Genomic DNA, 23,761 nt, shown 5'->3' with positions numbered 1-23,761 from the left:
GACTTTGTAATCATTCCTCTTACTAATTTTTTTAATATACTTTAACTTTCCATAGATATTAATGCATTTATTGTAACCAATGAAATAATACAATGAACAGCTTTCAATTTTCTTTCCACCTGATGCCATCCAACTGTGGTAAGTTATTTTCATGTGCCTGTGCATATTTCTACACCTTCTTTTCCTTGCTCATGCAAACACTGATAATGTATATACAGGTGACCTTACAGCCCAGTTTTCCCAGGAAAATCAGTTTGAGCCTGTTTTCCTAGAGTAATCCTATATAATAAAACACTAATATGCAAATTGACCAAATGGCAGAATGACAGGTTGTTATGACAAGCACTGACCACTGGGGCAGACACTCAGTGCAGGAACTGCCTTGTGGTGGTTAGTATGGTCGCCCTGTGGGAGCTCTGCTTAGCCAGAAACCGGGCCCACTGCTCCTTAGTGCTACCTCAGAGTTGGGAGAGGCTCCTGCTACTACCACTATAGTCGCCAGCTGTGAGCCCGGCTTCTGAGCACAGCAGCGGTGGTATAGGCGGGCGGTAAGGAGCACGGGTCAAGCAATAAAACTGCGAGAAACCTTGATGTGAGAGGGATGTCCACCACAGGGTCCCAGATTGTGAGAGGGTGCAGGCCAGTCTGAGGGACCCTTTGAGTGCATGAATTTCATGCACTGGGCCTCTAGTTATTAATAATGCCCCTTGTGTTTACAAAAGTATCCAGATTTGTATAATAGATTACATAGTCACTCTTTTTCAAGGAGTTTACTTATTTATTTTTAATTTACCTATAACTACTAGCATAGTGCCAAGCATTTGCTAAGTTATACACAATGCCAGGCTTTGTTATAATTTTTATTTCTTAGGCATCTATAAAATATTTAATAATGCAATGATAAGGCTAATAGTTGCATGAATTAAATGCCTGTTATTAAAACATTTTGGTACCTTAATGGGTAAGTTATATAGTTTATTCAAACAGGAACAATTAAACTCTATAATCTTCCATTTATAATACTATTCCAGGCTTTTGTTTTATAATCTTAAATTGGAATTAGAGATAAACCCATGTAATATTGAAAGGTTCCAGCTTTCAGAAAAGTTAAATGAGTTCATTAAAGTTATGCAGTTATTTTGTGTCAGTGTCTGCTTCAGCTCTCCCATTGGAAATCCAGTTGCACAATGTGAACAATATAGGAAGAGACCTTATAGGTTATTTTAAAACATAATGTGATTACTTTAATTGGTCTCATCTGGTGGTATAAATTACTAATACTTTTTCCCCATTTTTCTTTAATTTATTTAGGTGACACCCAATATAATAAAAGTATAATATGCAAATTGACCACTCAGTAGAATGACCAGTCAGCAGGGGTGGGAGTGGGGCCAGCACCAGTCAAGGTGCATATCAGCAGCAGAGGGAGGGGACAGAGATGGGGTAAGGGAGGTGGCAGCAACCAGTAGCAGCAGAGGGTGATGCAGGGAGGTGGGGTTATGCCAGGTAGTGCTGTCCCCTGATTAGCCCCTGGTTGCCTCCCACAGAGTGAGGCCGGTGAAAGCAGCTGCAGGGTGATGAGGGTTGCGGTCCCCTGATCGCCCACCAGTATGACCCCTGCAGAGGGAGGCCAGCAGAGCAGAGGCTATGTGATGAGGATGGTGCCATCCCATGATTGGCTGGGCTGGTTGCCTCCTGCAGAGGGAGGCCCATGGGGAGCAGGCCTAAGCTGCCAGTAGGACAACCTCTGAGGGCTCCCAGACTGTGAGAGGGTGCAGGTTGGGCTGAGGAACCTCCTGAGTGCACGAATTTTCATGCACCAGGCCTCCAGTTGGTTAATAAAATCATAAAGTTTTCATATGCACAATTCTATAATACATCGTCTGTATATATGTGAACTGTATGTTCACTACTACAAGTCAACTCTCCTTCCATCACCATTTATCACCCCCATGCCCTCTTTCACATCCCCCACCCCTTGCCCTCTGATAATTGTTTTTATTTTTGTTTCTTATCTCAGAGGAGATAGATGTTTTCAACTGAGCAGGCATATATTGGAACATGAAGGAGAAGGGTCCACCTGCCCAGCCAGGCAGACAGCAGAGTCAGCCTTTTCATTTGCAAGCTTTTCAACTTGATTAAAATATCTAGCAAGCCAGCTTTTAGTATGTGCTTTCCACCTCCCCAATCATCACTGAATTATCTTCAGAAAAATCAGACAGGTAGTTTATGAAACAAGTTGATAGTGATTTACTAACATAATCATTTATCCACCTGCTTGTTTCTTAAGTTTTCTTAGTCAATTTAGAATCCAACTGCCATGTTTTTATGTAATATGGGTGTACCGGTTAATAATGCGGATTTTTTTTCAATAGAGATGGAGTTACTCATATGTTGATATATATGCGATTTCATATGTATGCTATTTTGTTGTATTGACAACAAGCTTCAAAACTTTATGTATCAAATTTTCTGAAGGTGTTAACATCATAGATATTTTTATGCTTAAAAAGGTTGAATTTTGTGCCAAAAAAAAGAGCATTTGTGGGAAGTTTTAATGTATTACTTTATTTTGAAGAAAAGTGCTACTGAAAATTTTCAGGAAGCTTATGGTGAACATGCTCCTTTTCACAATACTTGTGAATGCTGGTTTGAATGCTTTAAAAGTGATGATTTCCATGTGAAAGACAAAGAACGTCCAGGTCAACCACAAAAAGTTTGAAGACCCAACAATTACAAGCATTATTGGATAAAGATGTATGTCAAACTCAAAAACAACTTGCAGAAAGATGAAAATGGGTGCCACGTCAATTGAACAAAAGACAAATGGAAAACCGAAAAGTCATCAGTAAAATGTTGCTTCAAGGGCATGAAAGAAAGTCCTTTTTTTGCATTGGATTGTGACTGGCAATGAAATGGACTTATTTTGAGAATCCCAAATGCATAAAAGCATGGGTAGATCCAGGTCAACCATCAATATCAACTGCAATGCCAAATCGCTTGGGGAAAAAGACAATGCTCTGCATTTGATGGGATCAGGAAGGTGTGGTGTATTATGAGCTTCTAAAACCAGGTGAAACCATTGATACTCATTGCTACTGACAACAAATACAGTAGGTCCTCAGGTTACATAGAAGATCCATTCCTACAGCGCAATGTAACAGGATTTTACATAAGTCGGAACCCACCTACATAAGCACCTAAGTCACTCACATGGCGCACATACACAGCAGTAATGAAGTGACACAGTAAAAAATAAATAAATAAATAAATAAATAAATAAATAAATAAATAAATAATAAAAGAAATAGAATAATTCCTGACCTTTACTTGTGGTAAATAAAATAATAATAATAATAATAATAATAATAATAATAATGATAATAATGATAATAATAAACATAAAGCACAAATATACATATGTCGAAATGATGGAATTTTTTTATATATAAATAAATGGTAAAATGACCAGAATGGGCCAGAAGACATGGCACAGTAATTTTGCTTAATGATGACCCACCATCACACATTTCAAAACCAGTTAAAGACACGTTATAAGATCTTGCCTGAAAAGTATTAACCCACCCACCGTATTTACCAGTCCTTGCTCCTTCAAATTACTACTTGTTCTGATGGATGGCACACACACTTTCTGAGCAGCACTTCAAAACATAGAAGTGGAAAATTGGGTCTCTGAATAGTTTGCCTCAAAACAAGAAAAGTTCTATTGGGACTGTAACCACAAATTACCTGAAAGATGGGGAAATGTGTAGCTGGCAATGGACATTACTTTGAATAAAGCACTTTTGATGTTTCTCTTAAAATTATTGTGTTTTCTTTTATTACAGAATCCACATTATTAACCAGTACACCTGGTAAAGGTAAATTTTTTAAAAGGTAAAAAGATATCCCAAGGACACATGTGCTTCATTATAATGATTAAGAGAAAAATTTTTGTAAAAATCAGAAGCAATCTAATCAGGGGCTTACAGGTGAAGAGATAATTTTGTTGTGCAATAGGGTTCTGCACTTCCTCAGGATTCTGCAGGTCTCCTCTCACTGCAGTTAAGCAGATGAGCCATGCTATTGAATATATATTTCAAGTTCATATAAGAGGGATATGAAATGGGCAGTCTTTGATGATGTAAAATGAAAGAAAACAGGGAGAGTGAGTATCAGTATTTCAAAGATAAAAGAGATAGTGAGGGAAATAAATACCTTCTTGAGGAATTTTCAACAGGTTCCACAGTGCGGGTGAGAGAAGCCTCTCCCGAAGCAGTAGCCACGTTGTACTTTCAGAGGAGATTCTTTTCGTCTTTCTTTTCTCCACACAGAATGAGCTAACTCTTCTTATGAAAACCCTTGATGTTTTTGGACTGCTTATGCTTATAAATTATATGCACTGTTCAATAAATCTTAAAAGGTCTCAACAATATTAAATACTCATATTTATTAAGTAAATATGTATATATTTGTCAATATGATTTGGAGTTAGACACTTATTTGTGTTTGCGGCATTGTGTATATACTAAAGGTTTTAGTGATTATGGTAGTATTAGTCAAAATGAGTGCAAGCAGAGGTTTTAAAATGCTTTTTTATATTTTCCTCCTTGGTTAAAGTTTTCCAAATACATCTAAGAATAATTGTGAGATTTTTGTTTGTTTGTTTGTTTGTTTGTTTTGAGTTATTTTTTTAGTGGTAACCTCATAAACTGTAATAACATTTGCTAATAGATTTTAATACTTAATATAGGCCAGGCATGTGTTAAACACATAACATATATTGTCTCATTTAATCCTCTAACCACCCTATAGAAGGTGATTACTTCTTTAAAATTAAATGAATGGAGTGGATTAAAATGGACTACTTTAATTTTATAGTCAAGGAAATTGAAATTGGGTCCAAAGTAATAAAGATTAACTGCTGGAACTTTATTCAGATAATCTAACTGGATCCCATGTTTCATTTTGTGATGTAATATATTTGTTACAAGCCTCTGCAGTCTACAGAAAAACCAACATGCCCACATGACAGCTCCACTGTCACCATCCCGTTTTCTTTCCAATACTACAAAGAGTCTAAAGGAATGTTTTTTTGTTTTCACTTTCAGCTGCATAGTGTAAAAGATCTGGATGTTTACTAGCATCATGAAAGGCTCACAATGTTTTAATGATTGCTTCTTAAAGTACCTTTCTTTTCAACATTTTGATTGTATATTTATTTTTATAAATACACACACCTACATGCGTACAGATGTAAATATATCTTTTTAACATTTGCATGTGTATAAAAATCAATTTCTGTCAGGTTCTCCGTGCTCTGATTTTTTGGCACCAGAAGAGGGAAGTGGTTGAAATTGGTTGAATTGAAATTGGGCAACTCCCAGTAGCTGTTGTCTCTTCCTCTTTTCAGTCATTGGCTTCATCAGGCTGTGTAATATCAGTCACCTTCAGTCATATTGGAATGTGTAGTTGAGGTCTGATTTTGCTTGGTCCATCTGTCATCAACCTAACTTACTGGAAAAAGCTATTTTTTTATCCTTTTTTTTTTCTTTTTTTTTTTTTGCATGCAGAATGAACTAAATTATTTTTAGGCAAACTCTTGATGTTTTGTGACTAGTTATTCTTGATAACTAGCTGCATTGTTCAATAACTCTTAAAAAGAGTTACTGAATCTTTCCTAAATGTATATCCCACATTATTTTTGGACAATGGTTCTAATTATTGATGACTGTAGCAAACATAAATAGCATTTCATCAGTCATTATTTATAATGCATTACAGGGGGGGGGGGGAAGACAACCACACTTTTTTTGGGGGGGTGATTTTTTTATTAAATAATTATCTGTGTACATAATTTACCATTGCTTCCCCCCCTCCCATACATACCTTCCCTCCCCAGAGTTTTGTGTCCATTGGTTGTACTTATATGCATGTATACAAGTCCTTCAGTTGATCTCTTATCTCCCCCAGATCTCCCTCCCCTCACTACTGTAATTTGACAGTCTGCTTGTTGCTTTACTGTCTCTATTTCTATCTTTTGATTCATCAGTTTATAATGTTCTTTATTATCCATAAATGAGTGAGGTCATGTGGTATTTCTCTTTCATTGAGTGGCTTATTTCACTCAGCATGATGCTGCAAATGATGAGAATTCCTTCTTTTATATGGCAGCATAGTATTCCATTGTGTAGATATACCATAGTTTTTTTATCCAATCATCTGCTGACGGGCACCTAGGCTGTTTCCAAATCCTAGCTATTGTAGATTGTGCTGCTCTGAACATAGGGGTGCATATATCCTTTCGGATTGGCCTTTCTAGTTTCTTGGGATATAGTCCTAGGAGTGGGATTACTGGGTCAAATAGGAGTTCCATTTTCAGTTTTTTGAGGAAACTCCATACTGTTCTCCACAGTGGCTGCACCAGTCTGCATTCCCACCAGCAGTGCACGAGGGTACAACCACACATTTTTGCTATATAATTTAATATAACAATCAAGAGAAAAGAGAAAACAATATCAGATTAGGTCAGTCAAATGTATGGTGACAAATATATGCAATGTGGTTTTGTATATATGAGTAAAAGCAAATATTGCAGACTAGAGTTCTGTTTCTATGTTAGTAAACAAACAAGTGTTAGAATGCTATTTCAAAGAATAAAGTATTAAGAACACTCACATTTGGAGGATAAACACTCCTGAGTTTAAATTCCATTTTTTTCCTTTTTTTTTTTATTTTTTATTTTTTTTTTTTTTGGTTTTTAGAGAGAGAGGAAGGAAAAGGGATAGAGAGACAGGAACATCCATGTGAGGGAGAAACACTGATTGGCTGCCTCCTGCATGCCCATTGAGCCCCATCCTGGGAATTTCTCTGACCAGGAATCAAATCTGTGTGACCTCTTGTTTCCTGAGTCGATGCTCAGCTGCTGAATCACACAGGCCGAGTTCATCAGTTTAAATTATAAGTCCTGCTCTTACTTGGTCAAGTTAGTTGATCCTATTGAGCTTTAGTTCCCTTATGGACTAAATAGAGATAATAATACCAACAATTACTTTTCTGATATACTGTGTGTCCCATAATAAGACTTTATACATGGTAACTAGATTTTACTGAAGAAAATACATACGTTTGTTTGTCTTTGAAGTAAGTGTACCTCTAATATGTTGCCTATAAATTTGTTTCTTCTGAGGTTACATGTTCCTCCATATAAAAGTAAAAAAGTGCAGATTCCCAAATATCTAATACATACTATCCAAAGTTTTTATTTACCCCTTGTTCAATATAAAAGCCTCCCTACCTCACATTGTCTTCATGGTATGTTTCTTTCAGAATTATAACATTTTATCTTTCTCAGTGTCTGGCTGATTTTTTTGCTATACCTAATTAGAATCTCCATCACCATCTTTATCTCCACAAATGAATAGCTGGAGTAGAAAATATTTGATTCTCAGAATGACTTTAATTTGAGCTCAATCAGAAGGAGCGTTTTCAAAGATGCAAGGTGACTGTCCATACGGTAGAGGCAGTAAGCCATTTTTAATAGCCTAAAATGTCAAGGCCTTCCATTATAGTTAAGAATATTAATATAAAAGAAGGTCATATGCCAACATTCGCATTTATGAGAATAAGTGATTTGTATTAATCTAAATAATTGAAGTTGTGGTACCTTACACATTTCTCTTGTTAAAAGGGTATCATCATTTAACATATTAAATATTGATAGGATATTTTTAAAAGACTGCTAAAAATATGTTGCTATATCAAAAGAGATTATTTAACATTTTCAGAATTACATAAAGGAAAGATATAGGTGAGTAAGCTATTCTTAGGTTTCTCGGGGCAGTTTAGGTAAACTTTATTAATTAAAATTTTCAGTACATTTCAGAAATAAAAACCTTAGAGGGAACACTTCTTTAAGGCATGTAAGTGAGCTGACTCCTCCAGCCCCAGTCAAGCCATCACACGATGCAGCCTGAGAGGAGATCATGACTCAACCTAATGCCGTTGTAATTAATGAGTTATTAATAATAGAAAAGGCACAAAGGGGGAAGCCAGACACTATAGGCATGTCATTTGGGCAGCTTCACCAGGAAGCTGCAACTTTTCACTCCTCAGGGAACCTTTGGTCCGTTCCCTGAAAAACATTGGGAATCCAAAAACTTGAAGATAGACACATGCTCTGTAAAGTTGGGGTGAACTAAGGAAGGTATTGCCTATCACTCATATCTGGGGACAGAAATCATTCGCCAGCGTGGGCATTGCCTCTACAAGCATGTGAAAATCTGGGACTACGTCATCTTCTAAACAAAGGAGTCCACTCTCTCATTGCTCTTGGCTGGTGACCCTTAGCTTGTGGAACTCGTTCGCTCCTGCTTCCTTGCATTTGCCTGTGTGCCCCAGGGCCATGTGAACCCCATATGCAATGGACTGAAGGACTGCAATTGGACACAAATTCGCTGGGCAAATGCTGGACTGAAGGTGGCTCAAATATGGAAAGAAAACTCTGGACACTGTCTCTGATTTTAGCTTTACTAAAGTACTAGCAACACTTCTTCTATGACTGGACGAAGGGAAATGAGACTTTGGAAAGCCAGGGGTGTAGTTATATGGAAATAAAGCTTCCAACATATCTCATCCTCCTATGCAAGTCTCAGAAAATTCTTTTTCTTGTGATTTCAGGAGAAACCCATTCCTACTAGCACTTGGGGTGGGGATGGAAGGGAGGGAGAGATGAGATTCTCTCTTTTCCATTAAGAAACCCATATGAGAGATCTTGAACCAGAAATACCCAGACCTTGAACCAGAAATAGGCCACATCTGAATTCAAGATCCTCAGAAATTGTGTGAGATAATAATAGTTTGCTGCTGTCAGCAATAAATTTTTAATGTGAAACAACAGATATCTAATATATGCTTCAAAGCTGGGTTAGTGACATTTATTGAAAATTTTAATTGCAATAATAGAAATGATTTAAATTTGGCATGTGATTACTAAGGTGAGATACCTATTTTAATTAAATGACAAAAATTGTTGAACATTTTGATTGTATAATCAACTTAATAAATTGCAGAAACTGTATTATTCTGGCAACCTGATAATTATGGTTTAAGAATAAAGATATCAATTAAATCCATCTTATCTAATTGTCATGTAAGGCCGCTGTTTCCTTGTTGATTTTCTGCCTAGAATATCTATCCATTTATGTCAATGGAGTTCTAAAATAGCCTTTAGTGACTATATTACTGTCAATCTCTCCCTCAATGTCCATTAATATTGGCTTTATATATTTAGTTGCTTTTATGTTGGGTGCATAAATGTTTACAAGGGTTATAGACTCTTGTTGGATTAATCATTTATCATTATGTAATGTCCTTCTCTGTCTATCATAGCTTCTGTTTTAAAGGTTTTTTGTCTGATATGTAAATTGCTAACCTAGCCTTTTTTTTTAATTTCAGTTTTCATGAAATATAGTCTCCCATCCCTTTACTTTTAATCTGTATGTATCTTTCATCATGAGGTAGGTCAAGACAGCTTATAAAAGGGTCTTTTTTTTTTCTATCTATTCAGCTATCTTATGTCATTTGACTGGATTATACAAGTGATTTACATTTAAATTTATCATTAATTATTTGATATTTATTGCCATTTTATTATTGATAACTATGGTCCTTCTTGTAGTTTTTTACTTCTTTTTTCTTCTTGTTAAAGAAGACCCTTCAACATTTCTTGAAATACTGGTCTTGGACTAATGAATGCCTTTAGCTCTTTCTTGTCTGGGAAGCTCTTTATTTCTTCTTCCATTTGAAGTGATAGCCTTGCTGAGTAGAATACTCTTGGTCATAGATCCTTTATTTCTAACTTTGACTATTTTGTGCCAATCTGTTCTGGCTTGAAATATTTTTATTGAGAAATCAATGGACAATTTTAAGGGAGCACCCTTGTAGGTCACTAACTTGTTTTCTCTTGCTCCTCTTAAGATTCCCTCTTTGTCTTCAATCTTTGCCATTTTAATTATGATGTTTGTGTGGGCCTCTTTGGGTTCATCTTGTTTGGGAGTCTTTTGCTTCTTGGTCTTGTGTGTCTTTTTCATTCATCAGTTTAAGGAAGTTTTGTATCATTATAGCTTCAAATAAGATTCAATCCCTTGTTTTCTCTCTTCTTCTGGTACATCTATGATGTGAACATCATTACTCTTCATGTTGTCCCAAAGGTCCATTAAACTATTTTTCATTTTTTTTAAAATTATTTTTTCTTTATGCTGCTCCAACTGGATGTTCTCTGCTACCTTGCCTTCTAAGTCACTGATTTGATCCTCTGCTTCATCTAACCTACTATTTATTCCTTCTAATGTATTCTTCATTTCAGATATCGTATTGTTCATTTCTAATTGGTTCTTTTTTATGGTTTCTATATTATTGTCTTTCATGTTTACTATATCAGTATTTAAGTTCTCACTGATTTCCCCCTTCTTTCCCTAAGCTCCTTAAATATCATTATAATTGTTGTTTTGAACTTTAAATCTGGTAGTTTGCTTGTCTCTATTTTATTAGGTCTTTTTGTGGAGATTTTTCCTGTTCTTTCATTTGGGAAAATTTTTCTCTCCATTTTGGCTGCCTCTTTGTGGGTGTTTCTATATATTAGGTAGGTCTGCTCTGATTCTTGGTAGGGTGACCTTAAGTAGAAGGTGACCTGCTCAGTAATGCAGTCTCCCAGATCACCTGAGTTGAGTGCTGGAAGAATGTTCCTTTTGTTGATGCTTAGTCTTCATTGCTGTTGGCCCATTCATGGTTGCCATTGACCCTCAAGCTTGCTGACGCTTGAGCTAGCTGACTATGAGAATTGACCCAGACCACAGAGTATAAGATGCTGTATGCAGGCCAGCCTCACAAAAGGAGAATTCGACACAAGCATGGGTTTACCAATATATGCCTTTGGGTATGCTGCTTATGGAGCTAATTGAGTCATTCCATGATAAGGTCTGAAGCCCACCACTGAGTGTGTTAGTTCAGGGTCTCTTGGGGGTGACTTCAGTGCAGGTCAATGTCAGATGTTGCCCATGGCCAACCCCGAGCTATCAGTTTGGAGTTACAAAGTGATCCACAGTTTGTGACTGCCACTGCTCGGTGAGGTACAATTTGAGAAGGGCCAGGCTGAAAAACCATTGGAGTTTTAGCTCAAGCACAGGGCTTGAAGATACTCATAAAAAAAGTCTCATGGTTTATCTAGGCCAGCCACCACCTGTCTGGGGCCTGTGGTGTTTTGTGGTGGGGCAGGGTCTCAGGGAGACTACAGGGTGAGTCTAGCAGAGTTCATCAGATTAAAACAGATTAAGATTTGGCCATGTTGAGGGAGGACTCTGCACAAAATTGGTGGTGCCATTCAGGGATGCTAGTAAAAAATGGCCCTCATTTCATAGCCAATAACTCAACTTCTCCCTGTCCATCTCTGCCTCCCACTGAATTAGATCAGATCTACTCAAGATTCTTTTAAGGAAGTCTGCACCATAGGACCAAGCTGGCCACAGCCACTTATCTCCTCCACAGGGCAGGAACTTGGTAGGAATGGGGCCACAAGAAGTCCCTGGTGTGAGGCCAGTGCATTTTCCAGAGCTGATGCCTTATGAAGAAGGTGCTTGACCCAGGAAAGATGGTGGAGAGGGAGATACATTCAGCATAGAAACATTGGCAACTGTCCCTCCAGCTCAGTCTCTGTATGAGATAAGATCAATCTCTCTGCTGGAGCCTTAGATGAGTGTCACCTGCAGAAGGCATTTTGTGTGCTGGCCCTTTAAGAGGACACCTGATTTTTCACTAGACCCCCAGTATCTCCCTGGTGGATGGAGTCCCCACTGATTTTTACAGCCAGTTGTCATGCAGCTGCCTCTTCCAAGGTCTGGTGTCTGGTCAGAAGAGACCAGTGAGGGGGTGAGACACCTCATTCCTCAGGGGCTACCTGTGCAACTGAAATATCCCTGAAGGTTCTCAACTGCCACACATGGTGGGGGCCAGGTCGTTTCAAGTCTCTTTCCCACCACTCTGGGCTTGGCTTTGTCTCTAACCCTTGGTTATAAGGCTTATGTTCAGCAAGTCTTCACTTGACTGTTCAGGTTGCTTGTTCTATAATTTAGTTGTCATTCACCTTTGGTCCTGGGAGGAGATGAGTGTACCTTCCACCTACTCCTGGCCATCATGCATCCCCTATCTTCTGTGCAGCTTCTGTGGTGAGGTGAGTGTCCAGATCTTATGCCCATTTTAAAATTGGGTTATTTATTACCTAATTGTTGAGGATTAAGAGTTTTGTTTTTGTTTTTGTTTTTGTTTCTACATTTGGATATTGCTTCTGTGCCATATCCTGTCTTAAAAACACATTCCCGGAATCGGTGGCTCATATGCAAATCTGTGAGAAGACTGATATACTTGAAAACGTCCTCTGAATTTCCTATGGTTCTACATATCATCAGATACTTTAACATTTTTAAAAACTAAATAACGTACTTTACTCCATAGATGAGTAATACATGGATAACATTGAACATATGACTTTAATATTATTGGAACTATCAAATTCATACATGAATTACACACACACAAAAAAATCAACTCAAGAAAGATTTGCAGGTCCCACCCCAGAGGTGATTTGACCATCACTTGTGACTAGTGGGTATCTCTTAGTTGTGCCTCTCTCATTCTGTTTGTCTGTCTCTGTCAAAGGCAGACTCAAATTCACATAGCATGCCTTCCTGTGAAATCAGATGTAAGTGGTTTAGTGAGTGGGATCCTCACTGCAGATGTTTGGTCCATGAGTCTCATGTGGCAGGACCCCTTAAGTCTTTATCTGTTGATATGTGGAGACCCCTGAACCGAACTGAGCACCCAATCAGCTTCCCTTGTCCACGTGGACCAAGATTGGTGGTCCCAACCACACTGCATGGACCTCAGTGCTTTTTCCAATTCCTGCCTGTTTCATTAGCCCTCTGATGGGCGGTCTCAAAACTCTGTCTCTGAACAATTGTGCACGAGTTTCTGTGGAGAACCTCCTGGGTGAGCCCTGATAGGTGCAGGTGTGCCCCTGTGGGACTTGGGCAGGTCCTGCACACTGTTCTCCCAGAGGAGGGGCCTTTCCCCTTCTCTCCAGGGGATCTCCTGGGGCCTCTGCTGCCTCAGGACTGGTCCCCACCAACCAGAAGGCCAATCCAAGTGGAGTGGCATCTCTGATACGTACAGGCCTGTGCACTGCCTCTCATGTTGGAAGTGCATGTGTTTGCCTTTTGTCCCTTCAGAAAACACCAGCTTTGGACAGTTTGCTGCACCACAGGGATGAAGCACTTTGCCCTTAAGTTATGTGGAATGCTTTCCAGCTTGTGGTTTGTCTTCCCAGATTTCTGCATTTTTCCACTTGTTTCAGGCACAGGAAGAGACAGCCATTGCCTGACTGGCTTCTGGCCCTGGGGTCACACTTAGCTCAGTGATTTCTACTCCGAGATTATGTGCATGCTTACTGAAAGGGCTTTCACCCAACCCTGCCCCCATCTAATCTCCAATCCATCTACAAATTCCCATTCTAACAGCAAAAATGCTACTTCAGATAAGCATGTGAGCCAACACAAAAAAGCACTTATTGTGAGATTCCATTTCCAGGGAACATCCAGAACAGGTAAAGGCAGAAGCAGGAACCAGATCAGGTGCAGGAGGCATGGGGAGTGAGCACTGTTGGTGCAGGGTCTCCTTTTGGGATGATGGGACATCCGGCAACTAGACAGTGGTGATGCTTACGCAGCATCATGAATGTACTTCATGCTCAGGAATTTAAAATATGAATAATAACATTTAAAATATGAACAATAACCATTTAAAATATGTTTATTTATTACTTACAATAGATTATACAATGGGAAAATTAAGTTTAAAAACAGAAAAGAGAAAATAATAAAAGCAAAAATCCCCCCAAATCCCCAAATAAGATAAATAAAAAGATAAAAAAGCAAATCACTCCATGGAGAACATAGAAACAAAAGAGAAGAAAAGGAAAGGAAAAGGTCAAGGAGTGAGAGTGAAACAAGGTTGTCCCTTGGGACAGGGTGAGCACATTCATCAAGCGGCCCTTGAGCTGGGCCCTCCACAGGCAGCGCCTCCTCCGAGGCAGGAACCAGGATGCGCTCCAGGGAGGGTTCTCCATCCAGTGGTGGTGGGGCCTCTGTTTCCTCTGGGGCCCACCCTGGCTCCACAGCTGCAGCTGGAGAGGCTGCTGGAGGTGGTGAAAGCTCTGCAGGTGGAGGTGCCTCCAGCTCCGCATCCTGCTCCCTCAGAAGGACTTCAGATGTGACAGGAGGAGCTGCCTCTGCCTCCTGGGCTAGTGCTGGAGTTGGGAGAGGAGAAAAGGTCACCCAGGTGCCTGCATGTCCATCTGTCCCCCAAAGACAGAACAAAGCTAGATCTAAGGACCCACCAAAGGATGTGTTCAGAAGATGGGTTTTGTCAGTCTTTGCTTCTGGCCAGGCTTAAGGGGTGCTCCCTATGTGTCTGGCAAGAGCCTATCCCTATAAGCTCACATGGACCTTCCAAAACCTTCCCACCCCTCCTCCTCCCCACTTTCTCACCCTTGGACCCTTGAGCTGGGCCCTCCACAGACAGCTCCTCCTCTGAGGCAGAAAACAGCTCAGGCTCCAGGGAGGGTTCTCCATCCAGTGGTGGTGGGGCCTCTGTTTCCTCTGTGGCCGGCCCTGGCTCTACAGCTGCCGCTGGAGAGGCTGCTAGAGGTGGTGAAAGCTCTGCAGGTGGAGATGCCTCCAGCTCCACATCCTGCTCTTCCTGATGGACTTCCAATGCGACAGGAGGAGCTGCCTTTGCCTTCTGGGCTGGTGCTGGAGTTGGGAGAGGAGAAAAGGTCACCCAGGTGCCTGCATGTCCATCTGTCCCCCAAAGACAGAACACAGCTGGAGCCCAGGACCCAGCACAGAACATGCTCCCCTCCTGCAGTCCAACAGACGGGTGGTCTGAGGCCCATCTTTGCTGCTGTCCAGCCTTTGGGGTGCTCCCTGTGTGCCTGGCAACAATCCCTTCCCATGAGCTCCCATGCAGCTCCACCCCCATTCTCACCCTCACTTCCCCAGCTTCTCACCACTGATCTCTGCCTCTTTCGACTCCAGGTGTTCAGGGCCAGTCTGGTTGACATGGGAACTGTAGTCCAGGTCACTGGTGAAAACTTTGAGCTGCCGGTTGAACCTGGGCTGCTTTGGGGTTGGAGGCCTGAAGCGCCTGGGCGGCTTCGGTGGAGGAGTCCCTGGTTGTCCATCCACGGGCCCTGGATCCCCAGAGCCCCAGGTGGCCACACTCACTTCAGGCCTTTCCTGGCCCTCGGTGGTGTGGCTCACCGGCTCCTCAATGCAGGACATGGTGCGGGGGTTTTCCTCCACCACCTGCTGCTCCTCCTTGACCCGGGTTGAGCTCTGCAATGACAGTGATGGCAGCCAGTCAGGAAGACAGAAGCCCAGCCCTAGTCACTGCTGCTTGTGCCTCCTGCACCTTCTGCTATGGGCAGGCCCTCCACACTTGAACTCGCTTCTATACACACACACACACACACACACACCACACACACACACACACACACACACACACACACACACACACACACACCAGTCATAGGGCTGCTAAGGTGGGATCAGAGTGGTGGCCTGGCCCCAACAAAACCTCCCTGTGTTACCTCCCGGTCTCTCCGTGCAAAGGGCCACAGGCGTCGTCTGGACTGAGTCCGGATCCTGAGGCGGGCATATCGGAATGTACTATCCTCGCTGCCTCTCTTGAGGCTTCGACCTCGGCCTTGACCTCGGGACACTGGGAGACAACAAGAAAACATGGTGTCCTCTCCAGTGCCTCTAACCGAGTGAGAGGGGAAGGGGCAGTTATAGAATGTAGCTGCCTGGTTACCGGGTTCTGTTAGGCTCCATCGTCAGGAAGTGAGGTCGTGGCTCATGTCTGAGGAGATGCTCAGGGTAGGGGACCCACGGGCGACCTCACTTCCTGACGATGGAGACAATGGAACCCGGTAACCAGGCACCTACATTCTATAACTGCCCCTTCCCCTCTCACTCGGTTAGAGGCACTGGAGAGGACACCATGTTTTCTTGTTGTCTCCCAGTGTCCCAAGGTCAAGGCCAAGGTCGAAGCCTCAAGAGAGGCAGCGAGGATAGTACATTCCGATATGCCCGCCTCAGGATCCGGACTCAGTCCAGACGACGCCTGTGGCCCTTTGCACGGAGAGACCGGGAGGTAACACAGGGAGGTTTTGTTGGGGCCAGGCCACCACTCTGATCCCACCTTAGCAGCCCTATGACTGGTGTGTGTGTGTGTGTGTGTGTGTGTGTGTGTGTGTGTGTGTGTGGTGTGTGTGTGTGTGTGTGTGTATAGAAGCGAGTTCAAGTGTGGAGGGCCTGCCCATAGCAGAAGGTGCAGGAGGCACAAGCAGCAGTGACTAGGGCTGGGCTTCTGTCTTCCTGACTGGCTGCCATCACTGTCATTGCAGAGCTCAACCCGGGTCAAGGAGGAGCAGCAGGTGGTGGAGGAAAACCCCCGCACCATGTCCTGCATTGAGGAGCCGGTGAGCCACACCACCGAGGGCCAGGAAAGGCCTGAAGTGAGTGTGGCCACCTGGGGCTCTGGGGATCCAGGGCCCGTGGATGGACAACCAGGGACTCCTCCACCGAAGCCGCCCAGGCGCTTCAGGCCTCCAACCCCAAAGCAGCCCAGGTTCAACCGGCAGCTCAAAGTTTTCACCAGTGACCTGGACTACAGTTCCCATGTCAACCAGACTGGCCCTGAACACCTGGAGTCGAAAGAGGCAGAGATCAGTGGTGAGAAGCTGGGGAAGTGAGGGTGAGAATGGGGGTGGAGCTGCATGGGAGCTCATGGGAAGGGATTGTTGCCAGGCACACAGGGAGCACCCCAAAGGCTGGACAGCAGCAAAGATGGGCCTCAGACCACCCGTCTGTTGGACTGCAGGAGGGGAGCATGTTCTGTGCTGGGTCCTGGGCTCCAGCTGTGTTCTGTCTTTGGGGGACAGATGGACATGCAGGCACCTGGGTGACCTTTTCTCCTCTCCCAACTCCAGCACCAGCCCAGAAGGCAAAGGCAGCTCCTCCTGTCGCATTGGAAGTCCATCAGGAAGAGCAGGATGTGGAGCTGGAGGCATCTCCACCTGCAGAGCTTTCACCACCTCTAGCAGCCTCTCCAGCTACAGCTGTGGAGCCAGGGCCGGCCACAGAGGAAACAGAGGCCCCACCACCACTGGATGGAGAACCCTCCCTGGAGCCTGAGCTGTTTTCTGCCTCAGAGGAGGAGCTGTCTGTGGAGGGCCCAGCTCAAGGGTCCAAGGGTGAGAAAGTGGGGATGGGGAGGCATGGGAAGGTTTGGGGAGGTCCCTGTGAGCTTATGGGGAGAGGCTCTTGCCAGACACATAAGGAGCATCCCTTGAGTCTGGCCAGGAGCAAAGACAGACTAAACCCATCTTCTGGACTGCCACTGGGGAACACATCCTTCGGTGGGTCCTAGGCTCGAGCTGTGTTCTGTCTTTGGGGGACACATGGACATGCAGGCACCTGAGTGACCTTTTCTCCTCTCCCAACTCCAGCACTAGCCCAGGAGGCAGAGGCAGCTCCTCCTGTCACATCTGAAGTCCATCTGGAGAAGCAAGATGCGGAGCTGGAGGCACCTCCACCTGCAGAGCTTTCACCACCTCCAGCAGCCTCTCCAACTGCAGCTGTGGAGCCAGGGTGGGCCCCAGAGGAAACAGAGGCCCCACCACCACTGGATGAAGAACCCTCCCTGGAGTGCATGCTGGTTCCTGCCTCGGAGGAGGCGCTGCCTGTGGAGGGCCCAGCTCAAGGGCCGCTTGATGAATGTGCTCACCCTGTCCCAAGGGACAACCTTGTTTCACTCTCACTCCTTGACCTTTTCCTTTCCTTTTCTTCTCTTTTGTTTCTATGTTCTCCATGGAGTGATTTGCTTTTTTATCTTTTTATTTATCTTATTTGGGGATTTGGGGGGATTTTTGCTTTTATTATTTTCTTTTTTCTGTGTTTATACTTAATTTTCCCATTGTCTAATCAATTGTAAGTAATAAATAAACATATTTTAAATGGTTATTGTTCATATTGAATTTTATTGTTCATATTTTAAATTCCTGAGCATGAAGTACATTCATGATGCTGCGTAAGCATCACCACTGTCTAGTTGCCGGATGTCCCATCATCCCAAAAGGAGACCCTGCACCAACAGTGCTCACTCCCCATGCCTCCTGCACCTGATCTGGTTCCTGCTTCTGCCTTTACCTGTTCTGGATGTTCCCTGGAAATGGAATCTCACAATAAGTGCTTTTTTGTGTTGGCTCACATATTTATCTGAAGTAGCATTTTTGCTGTTAGAATGGGAATTTGTAGATGGATTGGAGATTAGATGGGGGCAGGGTTGGGTGAAAGCCCTTTCAGTAAGCATGCACATAATCTCGGAGTAGAAATCACTGAGCTAAGTGTGACCCCAGGGCCAGAAGCCAGTCAGGCAATAGCTGTCTCTTCCTGTGCCTGAAACAAGTGGAAAAATGCAGAAATCTGGGAAGACAAACCACAAGCTGGAAAGCATTCCACATAACTTAAGGGCAAAGTGCTTCATCCCTGTGGTGCAGCAAACTGTCCAAAGCTGGTGTTTTCTGAAGGGACAAAAGGCAAACACATGCACTTCCAACATGAGAGGCAGTGCACAGGCCTATACATATCAGAGATGCCACTCCACTCGGATTGGCCTTCTGGTTGGTGGGGACCAGTCCTGGGACATAGTGAGGCAGCAGAGGCCCCAGGAGATCCCCTGGGGAGAAGGGGAAAGGCCCCTCCTCTGGGAGAACAGTGTGCAAGACCTGCCCAAGTCCCACAGGGCACTCCTGCACTTGGCTGGGCTCACCGTAGGAGGTTATCTCACAGAAACTTTTTGCACAATTGTTCAGAAATGAATTTTTTTTAATATATTTTTATTGACTTCAGAGAAGAAGGAAGAGGGAGAGAGACATAGAAACATCAATGATGAGAGAGAGTCATTGATTGGCTACCTCCTGCGTGACCCCACTCGGGATGGAGCTCACAACCCGGGTGGTGGTGAGGTCTCTCTCTTCTGCATCCAGTAGGGAAAGAGAGGTGATCCAGTTCTTTGAATGGAGGGGCTGGGATTGAGAAATAAAAGATACAAGACAGAGAAATAGAAAGAAAAATCCAGGACTAGGTGGACTGCTGCCCTCTTCTGATGTAGAGACAGTGACCAAGAGCCAAGGTAGCATGTTTATTTTATACACCCAAATACTAGAAAGTTTTTTTGTTTGTTGTTCTTTTGTGTGTGTGTGTATGTGTGGTTTAAGTTGGTGATCTAGGTTCATTTTTTTGCATGTATCTTTCCAATTTTCCCAACATTGTTTGTTGAAGAGACTATCTTGTCTCCATTGTATGTTCATGCTTCCATTGTCAAACATTAATTGGGCATAGTGGTTTGGGTCGATTTCTGGGTTCTCTACTCTATTCCACTGATTTACATGTCTGATCTTGTGCCAGTAACAGGCTGTTTTAAGAACAGTCACTTTGTAATACGTCTTGATATCTGTTATTGAGATCCCACCTACTTTGTTCTTTCTCAGGATTGCTGCAGCAATTCGGGGTCTTTTTTATTCCAGATGAATTTTTGGAAAGTTAGTTGTAGGTCTGTGAAATATGCCACTGGTATTTTAATGGGGATTGCATTGAATCCATAGAGTGCTTTGGGTAGTGTTGCGCCCAGACTTTGTGATCCCCAAGGACCACCAGGGAGCCAAGTCCGATACAATAAACAAAAGAGCCTCTTCCATGCTAGCATGGGCTCGGTCCCACTCACACGGACAGCATGGTGGAAGAGAGAATGAATTTCACCACGCCCTGTGGTTTTACTCCGGTGGTGATGTCACTGCTTTGGCTCACCCTGATTGGTTGGGTGAGGGCTAGGGTCCAGTTACACAAAATGGAGGATAACTCTGCCCTGTCTCACAGTGGAGTCAGGAGTTTATCCTAGCCCTGCCCTGCCCTTTAAGGTATTATGAATGTTTTGATGATGTTGATTCTAAACATCCATGAACATAGTATATTCTTCCATCTATTTATGTCTTCCTCTATCACTTTTTACAATGTCCTGTAGTTTTTTGCATATAGGTCTTTAATCTCGTTAGTTCATTATATTCCAAGGTATCTTAATCTTTTTTTGTGTGTGTGCAATGGTAAATGGGATTGCTTTTTCAGTCTCTCTTTCTATAAATTCATTTTTAGTGTAAAGAAATGCCATATATTTCTTGGCATTAATTTTGTATCCTGCTACATTGTCAATTTCATTTATTAAATCTAATGATTTTTTGATGGAGTGTTTAGAGTTTTCTATGTACAATATCATGTCATCTGCAAATAAGGACAGTTTTACTTCTTCTTTTCCAATTTGGATGCTTTTTATTTCTTCTCCTTGTCTGATCACAATGGCTAGTTCTTTCAGTACTATCTTAAACAGGAGTGATAAGAGGGGACATCCCTGTCTTGTTCCTGTTCTTAGGGAAAATGGTTTGGTTTTTGTCCATTGAGTATGATGTTGGCTGTGGGTTTTTCATATATGCCTTTTATTATGTTGAGGTATGATCTCTTTATTCCCACTTTGTTGAGTGTTTTGATCAAGAAGGAGTATTAAATTTTGTCAAATGCTTTTTCTGTATCAATTGATATGATTATGTGATTTTTATCTCTCAATTTGTTTATGTGATGTGTCATGTTTATTGATTTGAGGATATTGTACCATCCTTGCATTCCTGGGATAAATCCTACTTGGTCATGGTGTATGATCTTTCTGATGTACTGCTAGATCTGATTTGCTATAATTTTGTTGAGAATTTTGGCATCTAAGTTCATAAGGGATATTGGCCTATAATTCTCTTTCATTGTGTTGTCCTTATCTGGTTTTGGTATTAGGGTGATGCTGGCTGGCTTCAGAGAATGAGCTTGAAAGTGTTCCTTCCTCTTAAATTTTTTGGAATAGTCTGAGAAGGATATGTTTTACTTCTCCCTTGAATGTTTGGTATAACTCCCCTGTAAAGCCTTCTACCCCCAGGCTTTTGTTTGCTGGGAGCTTTTTGATGACTGCTTCAATTTCTTCCATAGTTATTGGCCTATTGAGATTTTTAGAATCGTCCTGATTGAGTTTTGGAAGGTTGTATTTTTATAGAAATATGTCCATTTCCTCTAGGTTGTCTAGTTTGTTGGAATAGAGTTGTTCAAAGTATTTTTTAACAATCCTTTGTATTTCTGTGGGGTCTGTGCATGGGAGAATATATTTGCCAATGTCATCACCAATAAGGGTTTAATCTCCAATGTTTACCCGGAACTCATACAACTTAACAAAAGGAAGATAAACAATCCAATCAAAAAATGGGCAACTGACCTATATAGACACTTTTTGAAAGAGGACAGGAGAAAGGCTAAGAGACATAAGAAAACATGCTCAAAATCACTAATCATCTGAGAGATGCAAATCAAAACAACAATGAGTTATCATCTCACACCTGTAAGGATGGCTATTATCAACAAATCAGCAAATGACAAGTGTTGGCAAGGATACCGAGAAAAAGGAACTCTTTTTTGCATTACTGGTGGAAATGCAGACTGGTGTAGTCACTTTGGAGAACTGTATGAATTTCCTCAAAAAACTAAAAATGGCTACCATTGACCCAAATGATCCCACTTCTAGGAATATATCCCAAGAAACTAGAAACATGAATCAGAAAGGATTTATGTACCCCTATGTTCATAGCAGCACAATTCACCATAAGTGCACATCAGCAGATGAGTGGATTAAAAATCTGTGGTACAGTATACAATGGAATACTACACTGCAGTAAAAAAAGAGTACTTATCATTTGCAACAGCTTCGATAGAACTGGAGAGCATTATGCTAAGCGAAATAAGCCAGTCAGAGAAAGACAAATACCACATGATCTCACTCATTTATGGAATATAATGAACAAGATAAACTGATGAATAGGGACAGATCCAGACACAAAGAAGCATGGATCAGGCTGCCAGATCTCAGAGGGAAGGTAGGGGAGGGTGGAGGAAAGGAGGAGAGATCAACCAAAGGACTTGTATGCATGAATATAAGCCTAACCAATGGACAGGAACAACAGGGGGATGAAGGCATGAGGGGGGGGGGGTGTTAATGGAGGGGTGAGGACACATATATAATACCTTAATCAACAAAGCAATTTAAAGAATAAAACAAAACAAACAAATAAAAAAACAAATACTAGGAAGTTTCACCAATAGTCAAGACAAAGGAGATTATTTGCATTCTTGAGTAGGCCAGAGTCCTATTCATTCCTAGTGCTTGACTTAATTTACATATCAAAACCCACTTTCCTGTGCAAAGATAAGAGTCAATGCTGAGAACACATCTGCCTTTTTGGTAAGATGTGTAACCAAGAGGCAGCTTTGCCTGTTGCCTTGGGTTCAGCTGACAATTTTTAAGGAAGAATGCCTGTGTGCCTTCCCAGGCGCTCTCTACACCCAGGCATGTGCCCTAGATGAGAATAGAACATGGGATCCTTCAATCTGCAGGCCAATGCTCTACCTTCTGAGCCAAACCCGGTAGAGCCAGAGATGAATTTTTGAGACTGCCCACTGATGAAAAAGGTGGGAATTGGAAAAAGCACTGAGGTCCATGAAGAGGGGATGAGATCCATCAATCTTGGTCCAAGTGGACAAGGGAAGCTGAGCAGGTGCTCCATTCGATGTAGGGGTCTGTACATGTCAACAGATGAAGATCTCAGAGGTCCTCTCACATGAGACACATGGACCAACCGTCTGCATTAAGGATCCCATTAACTAACCCCTTACATCTGATTTCAACAGGCAGATGTGTATATGTGCATATGAGTCTGCCTGTGATAGACATGAGAGGAGCAGAACCAAGAGATATCCATCAGGCGATGGTGAAGTCACCTCTAGGGTGGGACTTGCAAATTTCTTTTCTTCTCCTTGAGTTGATGTCTCTTTGTATAATGCTTACATTACTTTGATAGGTCTAAAAATAGAAGTGTCCCTTTATCACTCATCTATGGAATAAAATACATAGATTTTATTTAATTTTAATTTTTTAAAGCATCTAATGAAAAAGTTCAGAGGAGGACATTTTCATGGACATGAGTCTTCTCATCAATTTGCATATGAGCCACAGACTAAGGGGCAGTATTTTCAAGACACAGATGTAGTAAAGAAGTGGTGTCTTGACTGGTTTGGTAATCAAGGCCATGGATTAAAATCTCATTCAGAGGCAAATACCTGGGTGCAGGTATTATTCTAGCGCCTTGTCTGGACTCATGCCAGAGGCAACCAATGAATGTTACAATTTATCTATCTCTCTCCTTGTCTCATTCTCTGTCTCCCTTCCCCTCCTCCTTCCCCTCCCCCTGCTTTTGCCCTTTCCTCCACTTTCTTTAAAAGTCCATGGAAAAAATATTCCCTGGTGAAGATTACAAAGGAAAATAGTAAAAGGAAATAAATTCATATGTATTAATTTTTACTTTAAATATAAATGACTCAAATTCCCTTAACAAAAAAAATATAGGATAGCTAAATAGATAGAAATGCAAGACCCTTTTCTTGGCTCTTTGAAGCATCTGAAAACAAATGATACACATTTACTAATAGTAATGAATTCAATAAGA

The sequence above is a fragment of the Pipistrellus kuhlii genome, unplaced genomic scaffold (genome assembly GCF_014108245.1).
Source record: "Pipistrellus kuhlii isolate mPipKuh1 unplaced genomic scaffold, mPipKuh1.p scaffold_m20_p_12, whole genome shotgun sequence".
NCBI lineage: Eukaryota > Metazoa > Chordata > Mammalia > Chiroptera > Vespertilionidae > Pipistrellus > Pipistrellus kuhlii.
This window is presented reverse-complemented; position numbering follows the sequence as displayed.